Consider the following 23,129-nt stretch of genomic DNA (forward strand, 5'->3'; position numbering starts at 1 on the left):
ACCTCCTCTTCCCATTGGAGCAGCCACACACTACCTGGCACACTGTTTTCCCCTAAAAGGATCTGAAACGCATTTTTGAAGAAATCAGTGGACTGAGACCCAGGAAATAAGGTGTCAGAGCAACATCTTCTTTTTAAAGAGAGATCTGTGAAGCAGAGTTAATAGTAAGACAGGGCTGTCAATAACAATTCCTCATATTTTAGCTCGAAACTGTTTTTATTCTTCTTCCCAGTGTGAGGGTAGAGGAACACAATTTCCTTCTTCTGATTGGTAGAAGCATGTTGTTGCTTTTCTCATCTCAAGGAGAAATAATTGTTCAAAATCCTCAGTTTTTGATGCCTTTATTATCTTGCTACATCACTCTCTACCGTTTGCCTGTGGCTCATATTAGAAGCCATCTTTTAAGAGGCAAGACCATCCCAAAGAATGAACATATGGAACTGTACTCACTAGTGGGCAGTTGATCCCCTGTTAACACCATAAAGGCCTTTGTGGACCAAATCTTTCATGAATTAAAGGAGGAACTGGAACACTTTTAATTTATGGTATATGTGAGGAGGTCTTTGAAAAGTTCCTTTAATGTGTATATCATGAATAGAAAAGCTATGAGTGGATTTCAAAATTCCTTTTTGCACTCATACAAACATTTTAATTCCATCTTCCAGGAGCTTGTTTAAGTATGCTAAGAAAAATTGTTGTTCTCTACAAAAAAACTATTCTTTATTCCTTCAAAAAATGTGGAGTTGAAGTTGTTCAAAATATAGATAATGACAACAAAAGCTTGGAGAGACAAAAAGGACAATAAAGTAGGTACTTTTTACTTCATTGCTATGTCAAGTAAAGTTATTTTTTTTAAAGATTTATTTATTTGAAAGGCTGAGTGGTAGAGTGTCAAAAAGAATGAAAAGAGAGAGAGAGAGAGACAGAGAGAGACAGAGAGAGACAGAGAGAGAGAGAGAGAGAGAGAAAGAGAGAAACTTCCATACCCTGGCTCACTGTTCAAGTGGCTCTAATAGATAGGGCTGGGCCAAGCAGAAGCCAAGAGCCAGGAACTCCATTCTGGTCTCCCACGTAGCAGCCAGGACACAACAACTTGGGTCATCTTGGGTTGCTATCCAAGCCCATTAGCAGGAAACTAAATAGGAACCAATGAGGTCAGGACTTGAACCAGTATTCTGATATATACCAGTGTTGCAAGTGGCAGCTTAAACCACTGCAGTACAACACTGGCATCTATATGAAGTACTTTTAAAAGACAAAGTAAAATTGTCAATAGGTTTCAAAAAATAAATCATACAAAAATTGTAATGTACATAAGTAGAATTGACATTTGGAGATTTGATTATTATTCACAGCCTTTGTCAATACTCTTGAGGAACAGTGGTTTTTCTAGTTACCATTTGTTGAATTCTTTATTTTGTGGAGGGTTAAGCTTGTGACTATAAAGTACATTGAAAATATGTCATTGCAAAAATGGAATAAAAAGTAAGGAAGGAAGGAGGTGGGAAGCTGGGAGTGAGTGAGGGACAAAGGGTAGGGTGGGAAGTATCATTATGCTCCTAAAACTGAATATAAAAAGTACATGAAATTTGTTTCTTTTATATAAATAAATATATAATAAAAGGTAAAATTGAAAAAATGAATTTGGAAATAAGGAGAGTAAAAAAGTGAAGATGGTTGAGAAAAAAGCAAGCAAAAACTGCACACCTTCTTCCAGGTTGTTAGCACCTGTTGGATTAATTGCTTAACTAAATCTCTCCCTAAATATGGAGGTGCTCACTGACAGCTTTAGCATAAGGAGTTTCCCACTTCTGTATATGTCAAGTCAATTGGTTTTAGATTCATGACATTAGTCGCAAGCATATAAATATAGCATATTATCTGGCCATAGGTTCTGATGAGACTCAGTTTGTAATCTTTGCTATCTCTTCCTAGAAAACTTGGGAAACACAACAGGATATATTACAGTCAAGTGTAAGGCCCAATATCAAGCATCCTAGTGGTAGGCGTTTGACCGTGTAGTTAAGGTGCTGCTTAGGATATCCACACTCCGTATCAGAATAGCTGAGTTTGACTCCGAGCTTCTGTCTCCGGCTTTCTGATAATCTGCCACATGGGAAGCAGAAGTGATGATTATAGTAGTTGAGTTCCTTGCCATCCTGTTCCAAGTTCACCCATGGAAGAACTTGATTGAATTTCTGGTTCCCATCTTTGTCTTCTGGCCAATTATGAGCATTTGGGGAATGAACAAGTGGATTTAAACTCTTCAATATGGCTAACCCACTCAGTTAAGTATGAGTCTGAAACAAAGGCACAGATCAAGAGCTTCATCTCAGACAGAACTGCTCTGAAACACTCTGATGCAGACTTAAATCATGTGAAATAAATAACTGTTCTTAACTCATATGGGGTCCAGAAGCCACCACTTGGCTATTAAAGACAAATTGGTCTCTATAGCTTGTCTTGAGTAGAATCTAACACAAACCAACTTTTTTTTTTAAAAAAATTATTTATTTATTGAAGAGACAGTCACAGTGAGAGAGAGGGAAGATGGAGAGAGAGATCTTCCATCCACTGGTACACACCTCAAATGGCCATAAAAGCTGGAGCTGGGCCATATGTAGCCAGGAGCTAGGAGCTTCTTCCAGGTCTCCCATGTGTGTGCAGGGGCCCAAAAACTTGGGCAATCTTCCACTGCTCTTTCAGACCATAGCAGAGAGCTGGATTGAAATTGGAGCAGCTGGAACTTGAACTGGTGCCCATATGGGATGCTTAACCTAATATGCAACAGCACCGGCCCCAAACCAACCTTCTTTGTTTAACTACATATCTCTATTTTGAATAAGAATATTGTGGTTAAAGTAGAGGCAGGAGGAAGGGGTTAAAGGTGAAAAGAGTAGAGCAAGAAATGGGTAGGTAAGGGTAAGCAGTATTTGCTAAATGCTTTCCAGTTGGGTGAAATACCAATTTAACTATTATGTAGTCTTTGTTACTTCTTACTGATATACAATGTTAAAGACTTCAAAGAGAATCTATATACAAATTCACAAGATTTTCTACAAGAATATCCCTATGAAGTAAAGCATATGAGACAAAAGTGAGTCTCCAGGGATTAAGCAACAACATCAAAATCACTCAAATAACAACTAGCACAGACTAGAAAGTTTTCCAGCAAGAGTATCTTGTGTGATCTTCTCCATGAGCCACATTGATATGGAGACTTGTGATATGGACTTCTGTTTACTGCCATGCAAAGAAAGAACAGAACGGAATTTGGTTTGAGCCTGGTCCAAATGCCATACTCTAACAGGACAAAAATAGCATCAATTATGCAGATGATTGGGGAAGACACCAGGACCTTAGAAATGGTGTTGTTATCAACGACTACATAAAGTAAGCTTCAAGGAGCTCCGGAGTTATAGAAAACAGAAGGGGAGATATGGAAATACAAATATTCTCAATAGCAGTTAAGGTAAATGGCATTGCTCTTGGCACTGCCTATGAACTCTATCTGATGGGAGAGAATAGTAAACCTGCAGATGACACTGTTACATCAGTTCTTCAGATCCATATTTTTATTATCTTTTTTAACTTTTATTTAATGAATATAAATTTCCAAAGTACAGCTTATGGATTACAATGGCTTCCCCCCCCCATAACGTCCCTCCCACCCGCAACCCTCCCCTTTCCCACTCCCTCTCCCCTTCCATTCACATCAAGATTCATTTTCGATTCTCTTTATATACAGAAGATCAGTTTCGCATATAGTAAGTAAAGATTTCCACAGTTTGCACCCACATAGAAACATAAAGTGAAAAATACTGTTTGAGTACTAGTTATAGCATTAAATCTCAATGTACAGCACACTAAGGGCAAAGATCCTACATGAGGAGTAAGTGCACAGTGACTCCTGTTGTTGACTTAACAATGTGACACTCCTGTTTATGGCTTCAGTAATCACCCTAGGCTCTTGTCATGAGTTGCCAAGGCTATGGAAGCCTTTTGAGTTCACCGACTCTGATCATATTTAGACAAGGCCATGGTCAAAGTGGAAGTTCTCTCCTCCCTTCAGAGAAAGACACCTCCTTCTTTGATGGCCCGTTCTTTCCACTGGGATCTCACTCACGGAGATCTTTCATTTAGGTTTTTTTTTTCCCCAGAGTGTCTTGGCTTTCCATGCCTGAAATAAAACAACTGTAAATTTCCAAAGTACAGCTTTTGGATTACAGTGGCTTTTTCCCTCCCAGAACTTTCCTCCCACCTGCAACCCTCCCATCTCCCGCTCCCTCTCCCATTCTATTCACATCAAGATTCATTTTCAATTATCTTTATATATAGAAGATCGATTTAGTATATATTAAGTAAAGATTTCAACAGTTTGCTCCCACACAGAAACAGAGTGTTAAGTACTGTTTGAGTACTAGTTATAGCATTAATTTACATTGTACAACACATTATGGACAGAGATCCTACATGGGGAGTAAGTAAACAGTGACTCCTGTTGTTGACTTAACAATTGACACTCTTGTTTATGGCATCAGTAATCACCCTAGGCTCTAGTCACGAGTTGCCAAGGCTTTGGAAGTCTTTTGAGTTCACCAACTCTGATCTTATTTAGACAAGGTCATAGTCAAAGTAGAAGTTCTGTCCTCCCTTCAGAGAAAGGTACCTCCTTCTTTGATGGCCCCGTTCTTTCTACTGGGATCTCACTTGCAGAGATCTTTCATTTCATTTTTTTTTCCAGAGTGTCTTGGCTTTCCATGCCTAAAATACTCTCATGGGCTCTTCAGCCAGATCCGAATGCCTTAAGGGCTGATTCTGAAGCCAGAGCGCTGTTTAGGACATCTGCCATTCTATGAGTCTGCTGTGTATCCTGCTTCCCATGTTGCAGATCCATATTTTAATATTGGGGATGGCTCTGAACAAGGTGACTCTTGTGGTTTCCTTGATTTAGGTTCTGTAATATATTCACTTATATTTTCTATTGCAGATATGCCTAAACCTAATTAATGACTAAAACTTTGAAAGTGTTCATATTATTAACTCATAAAATTGTATATTAATCACTCAATTTGGATACATATATTCTTGGCAAGATTATAGGAACAAGTTTCTTAGAAACTAGTTTTAATTGGGATTGTTTAAAGGAACTTTGTAGGATTACATTATCTTACACATAAGGAGACAGTTGCTTTATCTTGTGGTTTTACTGATGTGTTTTCCTATGGATTGGTGCCAATGATACTGGACAATGAGATGTATATAGAAGTCTATCAATATCCCCTTACTCTTCCTATTTCCTGCTTTGAATTAAAACAGGCATGCTGGAACTAGGACAAAAAGGGCAAAATATCTTTCATTTAATTTTAACATGGCTAAGTTACTGAGCTAATGAAATCAACTTCTTACTCTCATATATTTTGTGATAAAGCTCCATTTATTGTTTAAATTATTCCTAGTTGAGTCATTTTTTTAGTTAAAAAATTTATTCTGGGGCTGATGCTGTGGCTCAGTGGGTTAAAGCCGCAGCATGCAGCACCAGCATTCTATATGGGCACTGGATTCAGTCCTGGCTATTCCACCTCCTACCCATCTTCCTGCTAATGTGCCACAGAAAGCAGCAGAGGATGGCCCAAGTGCTTGGGTCCCCTGCACCCATGTGGGAGATCCGGAAGAAGCTCCTGGCTCCTGGCTTCGGCATGGCTCAGGCCGTTGCAGCCATTTAGGGAGTGAACCAGTAGATAGAAGCACTTTCCTTTCTCTCTCTTGTGTATCTCCATCTCTTGCTGTAGTTCTGCCTTTCATTTTAATAACTATGTCTTAAAAATGCACTTATTTGAAAGGCAAACAAGTGGAGGATCAGAGAGAGGGAGAAAGAGATCTTCCATTTGCTGATTCACTCCTCCAATGCCTGCCACAACTGGGTGGGAATGGACCAGACTGAAATCAGGAGTCTAAGAATCATTCTAGGTCTCCTACATGGATGACAAAGAACCACAATAAGTCACAATCTGCTTCCTCCACGGTGCAAATCAACAGGAAGATAGAACTGGAAGCAGAACCTAGACATTTGGATATAGAATGTGGGTGGCCCATGCCATACCTTAACTGTTGTGCCAAATGCCTATCCCCTAAGCAATTATTTTATTACTTCAACCAAAATCATATCCTAACTGAACCCTGAATTTCTGTCTTGTTTTCTCTTTCAACTTCCTTTCAGTCTTTCTGTCATAAGACTTTTTTTTTGGCTTTTTGTTTGACTAACATTTGTTTCCCCCTTTTTAATGTGAGATGAACCTTGGTGGGAGTCAGAACCAATTTTAAACTATAGAAATATTAACTCTATAAACTATAAACACTGAAAATGCCAGTACATGCATTGTGGCTTATTTGAAACTAGGGCTTGTGCAAATGTTCCAGCCCTCTGTTGGATGCACCCAGACCAGTTTTTGAGTGATGAGTCAATGACATGGAAAAATATGGGAAGTAAATAATTCTATAATAAGGGAAGTGGATAGCAAAATTGTTCTGAAACAGTAGTGGCAGCAGTAGCTCAGACATTGAATGCACTAACTCTTTCAGAGGCAAGCACAGATTCCTTGTCAGATCAAGTTTGTAGCCTCTACTGGATCTTGTTTCAAGTAGCAGAATTATGAGCAAGATAGTCCACCTCTCCTTGCAATTCAGAAAGCTGTCAATAGTCTTTTTTTCTAAAGGTTTACTTATTTTTGAAAGGCAGAGTTACAGAGAGGCAGAGGCAGAGAGAAATAGAGAGGTCTTCCATCTGTTGGTTCACTCCCCAAATGGCTGCAATGACCAGAGTTGGGCTAATCTGAAGCGAGGACCCAGGGGCTTCTTTTGGGTTTCTAACTCAGTCACAGGGGCCCAAAGACTTGGGCCGTCTTCTACTGCTTTCCCAGGCCACAGCAGAGAGCTGGATTGGAAGTGGAGCTGCTGGTACTTGAACCAGTGTCCATATGGGATACTGGCACTGCAGGCAGCAGCTTTACCATTGCATCACAGCACCAGCCCCACCAATACCCACCAATAGTATTCTTAATAAATTGGAAAGAATGGGTCATCAAAGAAGGAGGTACCTTTCTCTGAAGGGAAGAGAGAACTTCCACTCTGACCATGGCCTTGTCTAGAAATGATCAGAGTCAGTGAACTTGGGGGGCTTCCATGGCCTTGGCAGCTCATGACAAGAGCCTAGGGTGATTACTGAAGCCATAAACAAGAGTGTCAATTGGTTAAGTCAACAACAGGAGTCACTGTGCACTTACTCCTCATGTAGGATCTTTGTCCTTAGTGTGCTGTACATTGAGATTTAATGCTATAACTAGTACTCAAACAGTATTTTTCACTTTATGTTTCTGTGTGGGAGCAAACTGTTGAAATCTTTACTTAATGTATGCTAAACTGATCTTCTGTATATAAAGAGAATCGAAAATGAATCTTGATGTGAATGGAAGGGGAGAGGGAGTGGGAAAGGGGAGGGTTGCGGGTGGGAGGGACCTTATGGGGGGGGAAGCCATTGTAATCCATAAGCTGTACTTTGGAAATTTATATTCATTAAATAAAAGTTAAAAAAAAATAAATTGTTCATACCTCTCTTTAATCAATAATAGTTTTCTCTTTCTTGTAACAGAGTATGTTGACAGATATATTTTCTGTCTCCTAGGTCAAACGTATAGAGTTCAGAGGAGAGGCACCCTGGCCAATACAAATATTTCACATTTTTTGCTTAGCTGTGCGGTCACATTTTACAAATAAATGGGAATATTAAGTAAGCTGAAGAGAGGGGAAAGAAAGCACACATTTTTTTTAAAAATTAATAATCAAGACATTTATAATTTTAAGGATCTGTGTGAAAACTATTGGTAATGTTTCAGAATAACTTATTTTTGTTTTTAAATATTTTATTTTTAAAATTTTATTTAAGTTGTACAAGTTTCATGTAGTGTGTTTTTAAACTTTTATTTAGTACATATGAATTTCCAAAGTACAGTTTATGGATTACAATGGCTTCCCCCCCATAACTTCCCTCCCACCTGCCACCCTCACATCTCCTGCTGCTTCTCCCATTCCATTCACATCAAGATTCATTTTCAATTATCTTTATATACAGAAGATTGATTTAGTATATATTAAGTAAAGATTTCATCAATTTGCACCCACATGGAGCATAAAGTGTAAAATACTGTTTCAGTACTAGTTATAGCATTACTTCACATTGGACAACACATAAGGACAGAGACACTCTTGTTTATGGCATCAGTAATCTCCCTAGGCTCTAGTCATGAGTTGCCAAGGCTATGGAAGCCTTTTGAGTTCGCCAACTCTGATCTTAGTTAGACAAGGTCATAGTCAAAGTAGAAGTTCTATCCTCCCTTCAGAGAAAGGTACCTCTTTTGATGTCCGTGAACTCAAAAGGCTTCCATAACCTTGGAAACTCCCTAGAGCCTAGGGAGATTACTGACGCCATAAACAAGAGTGTCAATTTGTTAAGTCAACAACAGGAGTCACCGTATACTTACTCCCCATGTAGGATCTCTGTTTAATGTGCTTTAGCTTTTTGTGTTCAGAATAATTTTTAAGATGCTATCCTACATCTTTTCTCTTTACTTCTTAATTCAGGTTGCCAGGCTCTTGCTCCCTTATCTCAAGGGAAATTTATTTTTTAAGTAAAGATTTTTTCATTTCTATCAATATGATCTTTTGATAAAGAACAAGTACTAGAGAATTACTCATAATAAAAGAGATGGAAGAAGGTGCATTTCTATCATACTAGAGAGGATTCATTTCTGTCATACTAGACTTTCCTTCAGGTGAGTGTAGAAGAAAGGGCAACTATTCCAGGTATTGCTCAAAAGGCTGTGGAGAGGTAGCACTTTTTATAGGTCTTTGTCTTGTAAAGATTCCCGCATTCTGGTCTTCCGGGCAAGATGGCAGAATAGGAAGGGCGCACACTGATAGTCTGGGGAGAGACAGTTTAATAAAAGTGGAGATACTGCAGGTTCAAGGAAGAGTAGGGGAGGAAACAGCAGAAGAAACTCTTCCAGAACGCGTGATTCACAGTGGACCTGCGTGGAGAGCGTGGGAGCCCACAGTTCGGGACACCAGCGGCAGACTCAACACACCGGCTCTGGAACGCGAGGTGAGCCGAACCTCAATAGCCCAAGACACCGGCAGGCAGGCGGAGAGAGGAGACTAGAGGGAATGACCCCCAGGGGGGAAAGTTCACCAGGCTAACTGGAAGAGAGAGAGACAGAGAGGAAAAAAAAGGTGACTGGTATGGACACGGGTTTCTCTTTCTCCGCTCACCTCTCAAGGGCGAGCAAGACAAAGAGCAGGTGCCATCTTGGACATACGTCATAAGCAGAGCGACCTCAGGTCTGCACTGGCCCGGAACCTAGCAGAAAAACCTGACTCTGGGCAGGGCGAATTAACAGGAGATTAGGACCTAGTAAATTTGTGGTGCTACTGAACTGAGACTGTGAAAAAAGAGACGGTGAGGAAGAGAACTCACAGAATTCACGTGAGTACTCCAGAGATGCTACAATTCCGTAGCTTTGGCAACCCAGTGGGAGACTGAAGGAGAATTTGAGCCCACTCTGAGGGCAGAACAGATTCCCTGTGTGGTCCTTGGGAAAGAGCTTCCAATCTCTGGCTCCTGTGGGTATATCATTTGCCTGCTAACTACCTCCAACTTCGTTCAGCTGTGTGGAATTACTTCCCTTTTGAATCAAAAAAAGAAAGAGAGAGAGAGAGATCGACCACGCCTAACCTGGGAGTGTCACCTTTGGCACACCAAACAGAGCTCTCAGGCCACACCCATCTCAAGCCTCTAAGGCTCCATCAAAAACAGACAGTCCACTTAATCTAGAGTCATAGTATAACAAGAAAAAGCACCACAGTGAAGAAACCAAATATCTCCAATATGCCAAATAAGAAAAAGCAAAAACCGAGGCAATAAAAATGACAGAGTCACCATGACGCCCCCAAATGAAAAAGACACCCCAATTCAAGATTATGAAGATGATGAGATAGAAGAAATGCAAGAAGCAGATCTCAAAAAATTGGTAAGAACATTAAGAAGTTCTCAAAAACAAATTCTTGAACTACAGAAATCCTTAATGGACAAGATAGAACATCTCTTTCATGAAAATGAAATATTAAGGAGGAATCAAAATGAAACAAAACAACTAGTACAACAGGAAACTGTGATAGTGACGAGAAATCATAATGAAGTAAAGAATTCAATAGATCAAATAAACAACACAATAGAGAGACTTACAAACAGAATGGGTGAAGCAGAAGAGAGAATATCGGACTTAGAAGACAGAGAACAGGAAAGGATACAGTCAGACCAAAGAAAAGAAGAGGAAATTAGAAATCTAAAACATATTGTCAAGAATCTTCAGGATACTATTAAAAAACCCAACATTCGGGTTCTAGGAGTTCCTGAAGGCATGGAGAGGGAGAAAGGATTACAAGGCCCTTTTAGTGAGATACTAGCAGAAAATTTCCCAGGTTTGGAGAAGGACAGAGAAATCCTAGTACAGGAAGCTCACAGAACCCCTAATAAACACGACCAAAAGAGATCCTCACCACGACACGTTGTAATTAAACTCTCCACAGTGAAACATAAAGAAAAGATCCTAAAATGTGCAACAGAGAAACGTCAAATTACTCTCAGAGGATCTCCAATCAGACTCACAGCTGACTTCTCATCAGAAACCCTACAAGCTAGGAGGGAATGGTGAGATATAGCCCAGGTACTAAGAGAAAAAAACTGCCAGCCCAGAATATTATATCCTGCAAAGCTCTCATTTGTGAATGAAGGTGAAATAAAGACTTTTCATAGCAAACAGAAATCAAAAGAATTTGTTGCCACTCGTCCAGCCCTGCAAAAGATGCTTAAAGATGTGTTACACACAGAAACACAGAAACACGGTCATCAATATGAAAGAAGGTAAAGGAAGGAAACCTCACAGCAAAAGATCACAGGGAATTCAAAGCATATATTAGAACTTATCTTTGGCAAATGGCAGGGCAAAGTTACCACTTATCAATAGCCACATTGAACGTGAATGGCCTGAACTGTCCAGTTAAAAGACACCGATTGGCTGATTGGGTTAAGGAACAAAACCCATCTATTTGCTGCTTACAAGAAACGCATCTTTCCAACAAAGATCCATACGGACTGAAAGTGAAAGGCTGGAAAAAGATATACCGTGCCAACAGAAATGAAAAAAGAGCAGGCGTAGCCATCTTAATATCGGACAACATAAACTTTACCACAAAGACTGTTAAGAGTGAAAAAAAAGGGTCACTATATAATGATTAAGGGATCAATACAACAAGAAGATATAACAATTATCAATGTATATGCACCTAACTACAGGGCACCAGTTTATCTAAAAGATTTGTTAAGGGACTTAAAGGGAGACTTAGACCCCAATACAATAGTACTGGGGGACTTCAATACTCCACTCTCAGAAATAGACAGATCAACAGGACAGATCAACAAGGAGACAGTAGATTAAACGACACTATATCCCAAATGGATCTAACAGATATATACAGAACTTTCAATCCTACAGCTAAAGATTTTACATTCTTCTCAGCAGTACATGGAACCTTCTCTAGGATTGACCACATACTAGGCCATAAAGCAAGTCTCAGCAAATTCAAAAGAATTAGAATCATACCATGCAGCTTCTCAGACCATAAAGGAATGAAGTTGGAAATTAGCAACTCAGGAATCCCTAGAGCATACACAAACACATGGAGATTGAACAAATTGCTCCTGAATGAACAATGGGTCATAGAAGAAATTAAAAGAGAAATCAAAAATTTTCTGGAAGTAAATGAGGATAACAGCACAACATACCAAAACTTATGGGACACAGCAAATGCAGTGTTAAGAGGAAAGTTTATATCAATAGGTGCCTACATCAAGAAATTGGAAAGGCACCAAATAGATGAGCTTTCAATTCACCTCAAGGATCTAGAAAACCTACAGCAAACCAGACCCAAATCTAGTAGGAGAAGAGAAATCATTAAAATCAGAGAAGAAATCAACAGGATTGAATCCAAAAAAACATTCCAAAAAATCAGCCAAACTAGGAGCTGGTTTTTTGAAAAAATAAACAAAATTGACACCCCATTGGCCCAACTAACTAAAAAAAGAAGAGAAAAGACCCAGATCAATAAAATCAGAGATGAAAAAGGAAATGTAACAACAGACACCACAGAAATAAAAAGAATCATCAGAAATTACTACAAGGACTTGTATGCCAGCAAACAGGGAAACCTATCAGAAATGGATAGATTCCTGGACACATGCAACCTACCTAAATTGAACCAGGAAGACATCGAAAACCTAAACAGACCCATAACTGAGACAGAAATTGAAACAGTGATAAAGGCCCTCCCAACAAAGAAAAGCCCAGGACCAGATGGATTCACTTTTGAATTCTACCAGACATTTAAAGAAGAACTGACTCCAATTCTTCTCAAAATATTCAGAACAATCGAAAAAGAGGGAATCCTCCCAAATTCTTTCTGTGAAGCCAGCATCACCTTAATTCCTAAGCCGGAAAAAGATGCAGCATTGAAAGAGAATTACAGACCAATATCCCTGATGAACATAGATGCAAAAATCCTCAATAAAATTCTGGCCAATAGAATGCAACAACACATCAGAAAGATCATCCACCCAGACCAAGTGGGATTTATCCCTGGTATGCAGGGATGGTTCAGTGTTCGCAAGACAATCAATGTGATACACCACATTAACAGACTGCAGAAGAAAAACCATATGATTCTCTCAATAGATGCAGAAAAAAAAAAACATATGATAAAATACAACACCCGTTCATGATGAAAACTCTAAGCAAACTGGGTTTGGAAGGAACATTCCTCAATACAATCAAAGCAATCTATGAAAAACCCACAGCCAACATCCTATTGAATGGGGAAAAGTTGGAAGCATTTCCACTGAGATCTGGTGCCAGACAGGGATGCCCACTCTCACCACTGCTATTCAATATAGTTCTGGAAGTTCTAGCCAGAGCTATTAGGCAAGAAAAAGAAATTAAAGGGATACAAATTGGGAAGGAAGAACTCAAACTATCCCTCTTTGCAGATGATATGATTCTTTTTTTAGGGGACCCAAAGAACTCTACTAAGAGACTATTGGAACTCATAGAAGAGTTTGGCAAAGTAGCAGGGTATAAAATCAAGGCACAAAAATCAACAGCCTTTGTATACACAGACAATGCCATGGCTGAGGAAGAACTTCTAAGATCAATCCCATTCAGAATAGCTACAAAAACAATCAAATACCTTGGAATAAACTTAACCAAGGACGTTAAAGATCTCTACGATGAAAATTACAAAACTTTAAGAAAGAAATAGAAGAGGATACCAAGAAATGGAAAAATCTTCCATGCTCATGGATTGGAAGAATCAATATCATCAAAATGTCCATTCTCCCAAAAGCAATTTATAGATTCAATGCAAAACCAATCAAGATACCAAAGACCTTCTTCTCAGATCTGGGAAAAAATGATGCTGAAATTCACATGGATACACAGCAGACCTTGAATAGCTAAAGCATCTTGTACAACAAAAACAAAGCTGGAGGCATCACAATACCAGACTTCAGGACATACTACAGGGCTGTTGTAATCAAAACAGCATGGTACTGGTACAGAAACAGATGGATAGACCAATGGAACAGAATTGAAACACCAGAAATCAACCCAAACATCTACAGCCAACTTATATTTGATCAAGGATCTAAAACCAATTCCTGGAGCAAGGACAGTCTATTCAATAAATGGTGCTGGGAAAACTGGATTTCCATGTGCAGAAGCATGAAGCAAGACCCCTACCTTACACCTTACACAAAAATCCACTCAACATGGATTAAAGACCTAAATCTAAGATCTGACACCATCAAGTTACTAGAGAACATTGGAGAAACCCTTCAAGATATTGGCACAGGTAAAGAATTTCTGGAAAAGACGCAGGAGGCACAGGCAGTCAAAGCCAAAATCAACTATTGGGATTGCCTCAAATTGAGAAGTTTCTGTACTACAAAAGAAACAGTCAGGAGAGTGAAGAGACAACTGACAGAATGGGAAAAAATATTTGCAAACTATGCAACAGATAAAGGGTTAATAACCAGAATCTACAAAGAAATCAAGAAACTCCACAACATCAAAACAAACAACCCACTGAAGAGATGGGCCAAGGACCTCAATAGACATTTTTCAAAAGAGGAAATCAAATGGCCAACACACACATGAAAAAATGTTCAAGATCACTAGCAATCAGGGAAATGCAAATCAAAACCACAATGAGGTTTCACCTCACCTCGGTTATAATGGCTTACATACAGAAATCTACCAACAACAGATGCTGGAGAGGATGTGGGGAAAAAGGGACACTAACCCACTGTTGGTGGGAATGCAAACTGGTCAAGCCACTATGGAAGTCAGTCTGGAGATTCCTCAGAAACCTGAAGATAACCCTACCATTCAACCCAACCATCCCACTCCTTGGAATTTACCCAAAGGAAATTAAATTGGCAAACCAACAAGCTGTCTGCACATTCATGTTTATTGCAGCTCAATTCACAATAGCTAAGACCTGGAACCAACCTAAATGCCCATCAACAGTAGACTGGATAAAGAAATTATGGGATATGTACTCTTTAGTATACTATACCGCAGTAAGAAACAATGAAATCCAGTCATTTGCAACAAGATGGAGGAATCTGGAACACATCATGCTGAGTGAAATAAGCCAGTCCCAAAGGGACAAATACCATATGTTCTCCCTGATCGGTGACAACTGACTGAACACCAAAAAGGAAACCTGATGAAGTGAAATGGACACTATGAGAAACGGTGACTGGATCAGCATAGCCCTGACAGTTAATGAACAACTTAATACATTATCCCTCTTAGTAGTTTTTTTTTGTCTGTTCTACTTAATATGACTGGTTTAATTCTGTAATTAGTACAAAGTTATTCTTAAGTGTTGAAATTTAACTGAAATGTGATCCTTGTTAAACATAAGAGTGGGAATAAGAGGGAAGAGATGTACAATTTGGGACATGCTCAAGCTGACTTGCCCCAAATGGTAGAGTTAGAAACATACCAGGGGACTCCAATTTAATCCCATCAAGGTGGCATGTACCAATGCCATCTCACTAGTCCAAGTGATCAATTTCAGTTCACAATTGATCATAATGACAGGACTAAGAGTCAAAGGGAGCACATAAACAAGTCTAGTACCTGCTAATACTAACCGATAGAATAAATAAAGGGGAGAGTGATTCAACATGGGAAGCGAGTTACTCAGCAGACTCATAGAATGGCAGATGTCCTAAACAGCACTCTGGCCTCAGAATCAGCCCTAAAGGCATTCGGATCTGGCTGAAAAGCCCATGAGAGTATTTCAGGCATGGAAAGCCAAGACACTCTGGCAAAAAAAAAAAAAAAATAACCAACCAAACCTAAATGAAAGATCTCTGTGAGTGAGATCCCAGTGGAAAGAACAGGTCTTCAAAGAAGGAGGTACCTTTCTCTGAAGGGAGGAGAGAACCTCCACTTTGACTATGACCTTGTCTAAACAAGATAAGAGTCGGAGAACTCAGAGGGCTTCCATAGCCTTGGAAACTCATGACTCGTGCATAGGGAGATTACTGATGCCATAAACAGGAGTGTCGATTTGTAAAGTCAACAACAGGAGTCACTGTGCACTTACTCCTCATGTAGGATCTCTGTCCTTAATGTGCTGTAATTGAGGCTTAAATCTATAACGAGTACTCAAACAGTGTATTTCACTTTTTGTTTCTATGGGGGTGCCAACTGTTGAAATCTTTACTTAATGTATACTAAACTGATCTTCTGTTAAAAAAAAGAGAAGAAATTAGCAATTCCCAACTTGACTCTCACTGGGATTAAACATGAAAATAGGTCTGATCTGATTTCATCATCATTTAAAAAAATCATCTATTATTTTTCACTTTATGTTTCTGTGTGGGAGTAAACTGTTGAAATCTTTACTTAATGTATGCTAAACTGATCATCTGTATATAAAGAGAATTGAAAATGAATCCTCATGTGAATGGAAGGGGAGAGGGAATGGGAAAGGGGAGGGCTGCGGGTGGGAGGGACGTTATGGGGGGCAAGCCATTGTAATCCATAAGCCGTACTTTGGAAATTTATATTCATTAAATAAAAGTTAAAAAAATAAATTAATTAATAAATAACATTTAAAAAAAAGATTCCCACATTCTCTCCTGTGGCATAGAAACATCAACTAGAAGGATGGCTGGATCTGGAAAGACTGTGGAATGTACTGGTGTCTAGGTATTAGCCACTTGAAAGACGGATAATGGCTAGCAAAAGTTACACTTACATAGCTCACTATCTCATTGGTAGGGATCCCTAGAAATTACTGAGATAGAATTTAAACTCCCTCATAGTTGTAGGCAAGAAACCAACATTCAGTACATTTGTATAAAATAAAGACATGCACTACTGTTTTAATTCACTCAGGCTGTCACAACAAATTACCACAGATGAGTTGGGATGAAAAATAAATTTATTTTCTCAAAGATAGATAGGCTGCAGAATTCTAAGTCATGGTCTTTAAAAGGTTTATTTCTTTGGAGGCCTCTATCCTTGAATTGCAGAGGGTTGTCTTTTTCCTGTGTTTTCTCAGGATCTTTTCTTCAGTTTCTAATGAGAACACTAATCACATTGGATTAAGTCCAATCCTTTTGTCCTTATTTTATCTTAATTATGTATCTGTAGTCTCTGTTCTGAATACAGTCTCTTTCTGAGGCACTGGTGATGAGAGTTTCAATATGTGAATTTTGAGGGGATGCAACTCATCATATAACATGTACCTTTCTGTCAACTAAGCTTTAGATTTTTTGAAGCAATTTTTCCTCTGTAATTATATACTAATAAAGACATTACTAATAATATAAATAACATTGACAAATATTTCTTAGAATTTAGGGTCACCACAGAGAATTTTTCTCACCATGTCCCAGTCCATTTTGTCCTTGGTTTTTAAAGGTTCTGCCCTTTCATTTAACATTGCTGTCACCAAAATACAAAAATTTGCTGGTCAGGAGCCAGAGAGGAGGTTATAAGCCTTGGAATGATCTCAGCATATATTCTGTGGTGTAGGTGTAGGTATTTGGTTCTCTGATGTCTAGGTTATAGATAAAATCATGATACAGAAATTAGAAATGCCATGACTCTGTAGTCTTATTTTTTTATTGTAATAAAATTTGATCAGTAAAATGTGACCCTCTTTTTGTAGTGTCTTCAAATTTTTAACTAATGTTTTATTTGAGAGAGAGAGAGAGAGAGAGAGAGAGAGAGAAAGAGAAAAAGAGACAGAGAGAGAGAAGACTCCCATCTCTGATATACCCCCCAAATGCTCAAGATCTGGGAACTCAATCTAGGTTTCATGCATTGATTGCAGAAATCCAACTACTTGCATCAAATTGTGAAGTTTCTGTACTGAAAAAGAAACAGGAGAGTGAAGAGGCAACCGACAGAATGGGAAAAAATATTTGCAAACTATGCAACAGATAAAGGGTTGATAACCAGAATCTACAAAGAAATCAAGAAACTCCACAAAAACAAAACCAACAACCCACTTAAGAGATGGGCCAAGGACCCCAATAGACATTTTTCAAAAGAGGAAATCCAAATGGCCAACAACACATGAAAAAATGCTCAAGGTCACTAGCAATCAGGGAAATGCAAATCAAATCCACAATGAGGTTTCACCTCACCTCGGTTATAATGGCTTACATACAGAAATCTACCAACAACAGATGCTGGCGAGGATGTGGGGAAAAAGGGACACTAACCCACTGTTGGTGGGAATGCAAATTGGTTAAGCCACTATGGAAGTCAGTCTGGAGATTCCTCAGAAACCTGAAGATAACCCTACCATTCAACCCAGCCATCCCACTCCTTGGAATTTGCCCAAAGGAAATTAAATTGGCAAACCAACAAGCTGTCTGCACATTCATGTTTATTGCAGCTCAATTCACAATAGCTAAGACCTGGAACCAACCCAAATGCCCATCAACAGTAGACTCGATAAAGAAATTAGGGGACATGTACTCTACAGAATACTATACAGCAGTCAAAAACAATGAAACCCAGTCATTTGCAACAAGATGGAGGAATCTGGAAAACATTATGCTGAGTGTATTAAGCCAGTCCCAAAGGGACAAATATCATATTTTCTCCCTGATTGGCGACAACTAACTGAGCACCAAAGGGGAAACCTGTTGAAGTGAAATGAACACTATGAGAAACAGTGACTTGATCAGCTCTCGTCCTGGCTGTTGATGTATAATGTAATACTTTTTCCATTTTAGTATTTTTTCTTTGTTTTGTTCTAGTACTATTGGTTGAACTCTGTAATTAACACACAATTATTCTTAGGTGTTTAAATTTTAACTGAAAATGATCCCTGTTTTGAATCTGGAAAACTTTATGCTGAATGAAATAAGCCAGTCCCAAAGGGACAAATACCATATGTTCTCCCTGATAGGTGACAACTAACTGAGCACCAAAAAGGAAACCTGTTAAAGTGAAATGAACACTATGAGAAACGGTGACTTGATCAGCCCTCGCCCTGACTGTTGATGAACAAATTAAAACATTATCCCTTTTAGTATTTTTTTTTGTTTGTCTACTTAATACTTTTGGTTGAATACTGTAATCAATACACAGTTATTCTTACGTGTTGAAACTTAACTGAAAAGTGATCCCTGTTACATATATGAATGGGAATAAGAGAGGGAAGAGATGTACAATTTGGGGCATGCTCAAGCTGACTTCCCCCAAATGGTAGAGTTAGAAACATACCAGGGGATTCCAATTCAATCCCATCAAGGTGGAATGTACCAATGCCATCTCACTAGTCCAAGGGATCAATTTCTGTTCACAATTGATCCTAATGATAGGACTAAGAACCAAAGGGATCAAATAAACAAAAATAGTGTCTGCAAATACTAGCTGATAGAATAAAAAAGGGAGAGAAGGATCCAACATGGGAAGCAGGATACACAGCAGACTCTTAGAATGGCAGATGTCCTAAACAGCACTCTGGCCTCAGAATCAGCCCTTAAGGCATGCAGATCTGGCTGAAAAGCCCATGAGAGTATTTCAGGCATGGAAAGCCAAGACACTCTGGCAAAAAAAAATGACCTAAATGAAAGATCTCCGCGAGTGAGATCCCAGTGGAAAGAACAGGTCTTCAAAGAAAGAGCTACCTTTCTCTGAATGGAGCAGAAAACTTCCACTTTGACTATGACATTGTCTAAATAATATCACAGTCGGTGAACTCAAAAGGCTTCCATAGCCTTGGCAACTCATGACAAGAGCCTCGGGTGATTACTGATGCCATAAACAAAAATGTCAATTGTTAAGTCAACAAGAGGAGTCACTGTGCACTTACTCCTCATGTAGCATCTCTGTCCTTAATGTGCTGTACATTGTGTTTTAATGCTATAACGAGTACTCAAATTGTATTTTTCACTTTGTGTTTCTATGTGGGTACAAACTGTTGAAACCTTTACTTAATATATACTAAACTGATCTTCCATATATAAAGAGAAATGAAAATGAGTCTTGATGTGAAAGGAATGGGAGAAGGAGTGGGAAAGGGGAGGGTTGCGGGCAGGAGAGAAATCATGAGGGGGTGGAGCCATTGTAATCCATAATCCGTACTTTGGAATTATATTCATTAAATAAAAGTTAAAAAAAAGAATCATGTGAATCAGTGCCTACAATAATAATGATTCAAGGTTTATATCCTTTCTCTAGTCACTTCAGGACAAAATTCCATTTCACTCTGTCTCCTGTAGAAGAAAGGCTGGAAATCTTGGAACAAACCAAAGAAATGGACATTAATGATGAGTCATTTTGATCAAAGAGACCAAAATAAGGGTGATTATTCTTATTGGGAGTTTTCATAATCTGCATATTGAAAACGAATCAAATCTTCCTCAAAAATTCAGTTGTTATGTGAAAGCATTGTAAGATAATAAATAATAAAAATTGTGTTTATTATTGTTATTACTAGTGTATGTATGCATCTTATATATGTATTTATATATACATGTATATGTATATATAACCCAATAGTAGCAGATAAGAGAGTCAAATAATGAATTAAAACAGAGATTTTTTAAAAAAGAATTTCTCCTTTGTAAAAATAATACAAGGGGGCTAGCACTGTGGCACAGAGGGTTAAAGTCCCAGACTGCAACACTGGCATCCCTTAGAGGCACTGGTTTGAGTCCCAGCTGCTTCACATCTGATCTTCCTCCCTCTTAATTTTCCTGGAAAAGCAGCAGAGAATGGCCTAAGTCCTTGGGCCCCTACCTTCATGTGGGAGACCCAGAGGAAGCTCCTGGCTCCTGGCTTCAGATCGGCTCAGCTCTGGATGTTGCAGCCATTTTGGGAGTGAACCAGTAGATAGAAGACCTTTCTCTCTCTGTTTCTACCTTTTTCTAAAACTGTTTTTCAAGTAAATAAAATAAGTCTTTAAAAGAACTTAATGAATAATGATACAAAAATAGTAAATAGAAAGGTTATTAGAATTTATCAATCCAGACTACATGGAAGAATTTCTAGGAGACTTATAAATAATAATATCCATTTCGCCAGGATGTATTAATCAATCATTGCCCTGGATGCATTACTGTCAGTCATTTTTGGAAACTTTCCAGGTAAAACTAACATAAATTCCAAGAGCCTAAGATTAAAAGGCAGTGAGCTAAGGAAAGAAGTATTGAATTTAATCAACTACCATCTGCATATAAGTAAAATCTCTGAAAAGCAGTTAAAAAGATAGAAGTTTATTTCCTTACTTAAAAGAATGCTAAAAGAATGCTGAAAGACAGCAAAGCAGGTCTGTTGCGGAGATTTTGGGTTATTATCAGGTACCCATGCTCGCATGATCTCTTTGTCAACACACGACTTTCAATCACAAAGTTATTTTATAGCAGTAATTATTACTGATTTATTCAACCAATATTTTTTGGGCAAGTGTTCTGTGGAAGGAACTGTTCTAGGTTCTGGTTACATTCTTGCAGAGGAGCAACCAAATGTTCACTAAGAAGGTAGTGTTTGAGTAAACCACCAAAGGAGATCATAAAGTAAACCAAGCAGACACTTGGATCAAGAGTGTTAAAAGGAAAGAAATATAATGTCCCTAAGGTAGAAATGGAACTAATGTCTTTGAGAAAGCAAAGAGGACAGTTTGGGTAGAGATAAAAGAGTACAGGGTCAAGAAGAAGATGGGACTGGAGGGTATATTAAAGAATCCTTAAAGGCTGCTACAGATTCTTTCAGTTTATTTAGCCCCTGAAGATAGAAGGTGAGCAGATGGGGAGGGGAAGTTGGCATGGAGAAGTGATGTGATGTGATTTATGCTTTAGTTTCATCAGGGTCATTTTGGCTGCTGCATTACAGAGTAAACCAAGGAGTGAATTAAGTGGAAGTAGAGAGAACAGTCAAATAATGTAATTGTCAGGGTGAGAGATGATGGTGACTTGGACCACAGTGACTGTCATAAAAGTGATGAGAGTTGTACTGAGTCCAGATCTTACTTGACGGCAAAGCCAACACTGATTAATAATGAATGTGGCATAAGAGAGAAAAAGAGATGAGCAAGGATGGCCCAAAGATTTTTACTGATAAGTTGGAAAAATGGGGTTGCCACTTACAGAGACAGAGAACAGTACAAGAGGGGAATGAAGGTTTGTGTAACAACTAAGAGTTGAGTTTGGACATGTGAAGTTAAAATGCTTGTACACATTTATGTCAGTTGTCAGTTTATTACTTTTCTGCTTCAATATATATTCTGTGATGAGCAGTGAAATTATTTAAGCACTTCTTAAAATAAACATAATATTAATATTTCTTAGTCAAAGGAACTGAACAACATCGAAGGAGGAGGGCGTGTTCATAATTTTTTACTTTAAAATTCCCCATTTACCCAACTGTGTTTTCTCTTTTCATTAGACACAGACTGTTATAAACTTCAAATGGAAATATATGTAGTCATTGGTTGTGTAAATTTGGAGTTCATATTAGAAATCCAGAGTAAGAGTACACATTTAAAACCATAAAAATATATATGATGGCAAAACCATGAGATTGTGTTAGCTCTCAAAGGAATTATGTTTAGAGAGAAAAGAAACTTAGTTTAAAGACTGTGCCTGCTTCGAAAATTTAAAGGGAGAATAAGGAGAATGAAGCAAAGGAGACTAAGAAAGAGTTCCAAGAAAATGAGAAAGAGAAATAAAGAGGAAGAGGAAGAAGGAGAGAAAGAGGAAGAAAGAGAGATAAAATGGAAACTATTTGAAGGAGGAAGATGCAGTTAACTGTGTTAAAAGCAACTGTTTACTCAATGTTGTTTTTTTTTTTTTTAAGATTTAATTTATTTGAAAGAAAGAGTTACAGAGAGAGGTCGAGACAGAAAGAGGTCTTCCATCCATTGGTTCACTCCCCAGATGGCCAAAATGGCCAGAGCTGAGCCAATCCAAAGCCAGGAGCCAGGAGCTTCTTCCAGTCTCTCACATGGGTGCAGGGGCCCAAGGCTTTGGCCATCTTCTACTGCTTTCCCAGACCATAGCAGAGAGCTGGATCAGAAGAGGAGCAGCCTGGACTAGAACTAGCGCCCATATGAGATGACGATGCTTCAGGCCAAGACTTTAATCTGCTGTGCCACAGCGCTGGCCTCTGAATCTTGTTTTATTCTGGGTTAAGCCACTTTTTGGGGATGCTCACATCTCGTATCAGGGTAACTGATTCAAGTCCTGGCTTCTCCACTCTTCTGACTCAACTTCCTGCTAATATATCTGGAGCAACTCATGATGGTCAAAGTACTTGGAAACTTGTCTCTCATGTGGGAAACTCTGATGGAGTTCCTGGCTCCTGCTTTTGGCCTTTCCTCCCTCTTGCTCTTGTGGATGTTATGGTAGTTACACCACAGATGGGAGATCTCATTCTTTCTTTCTTTCTTCCTCCCTCTCCATCACTTTACCTTTCAAT

The 23,129-nt window shown here is 38.7% G+C and overlaps 1 long non-coding RNA gene across 2 annotated transcripts in view; it reads left to right on the plus strand.

The window, feature by feature from the left end:
• The window catches only part of LOC103350556 (uncharacterized), a 318,919-nt gene that overhangs the window by 282,093 nt on the left and 13,697 nt on the right, over positions 1-23,129 (plus strand). For both annotated transcript variants that reach the window (XR_011388353.1, XR_011388352.1), the window contains 2 exons: positions 666-806; positions 19,893-20,015. This is a non-coding gene — a long non-coding RNA (uncharacterized lncRNA). The remainder of the gene's footprint in view (positions 1-665; positions 807-19,892; positions 20,016-23,129) is intronic.

This window comes from Oryctolagus cuniculus, chromosome 4, assembly GCF_964237555.1.
Source record: "Oryctolagus cuniculus chromosome 4, mOryCun1.1, whole genome shotgun sequence".
NCBI lineage: Eukaryota > Metazoa > Chordata > Mammalia > Lagomorpha > Leporidae > Oryctolagus > Oryctolagus cuniculus.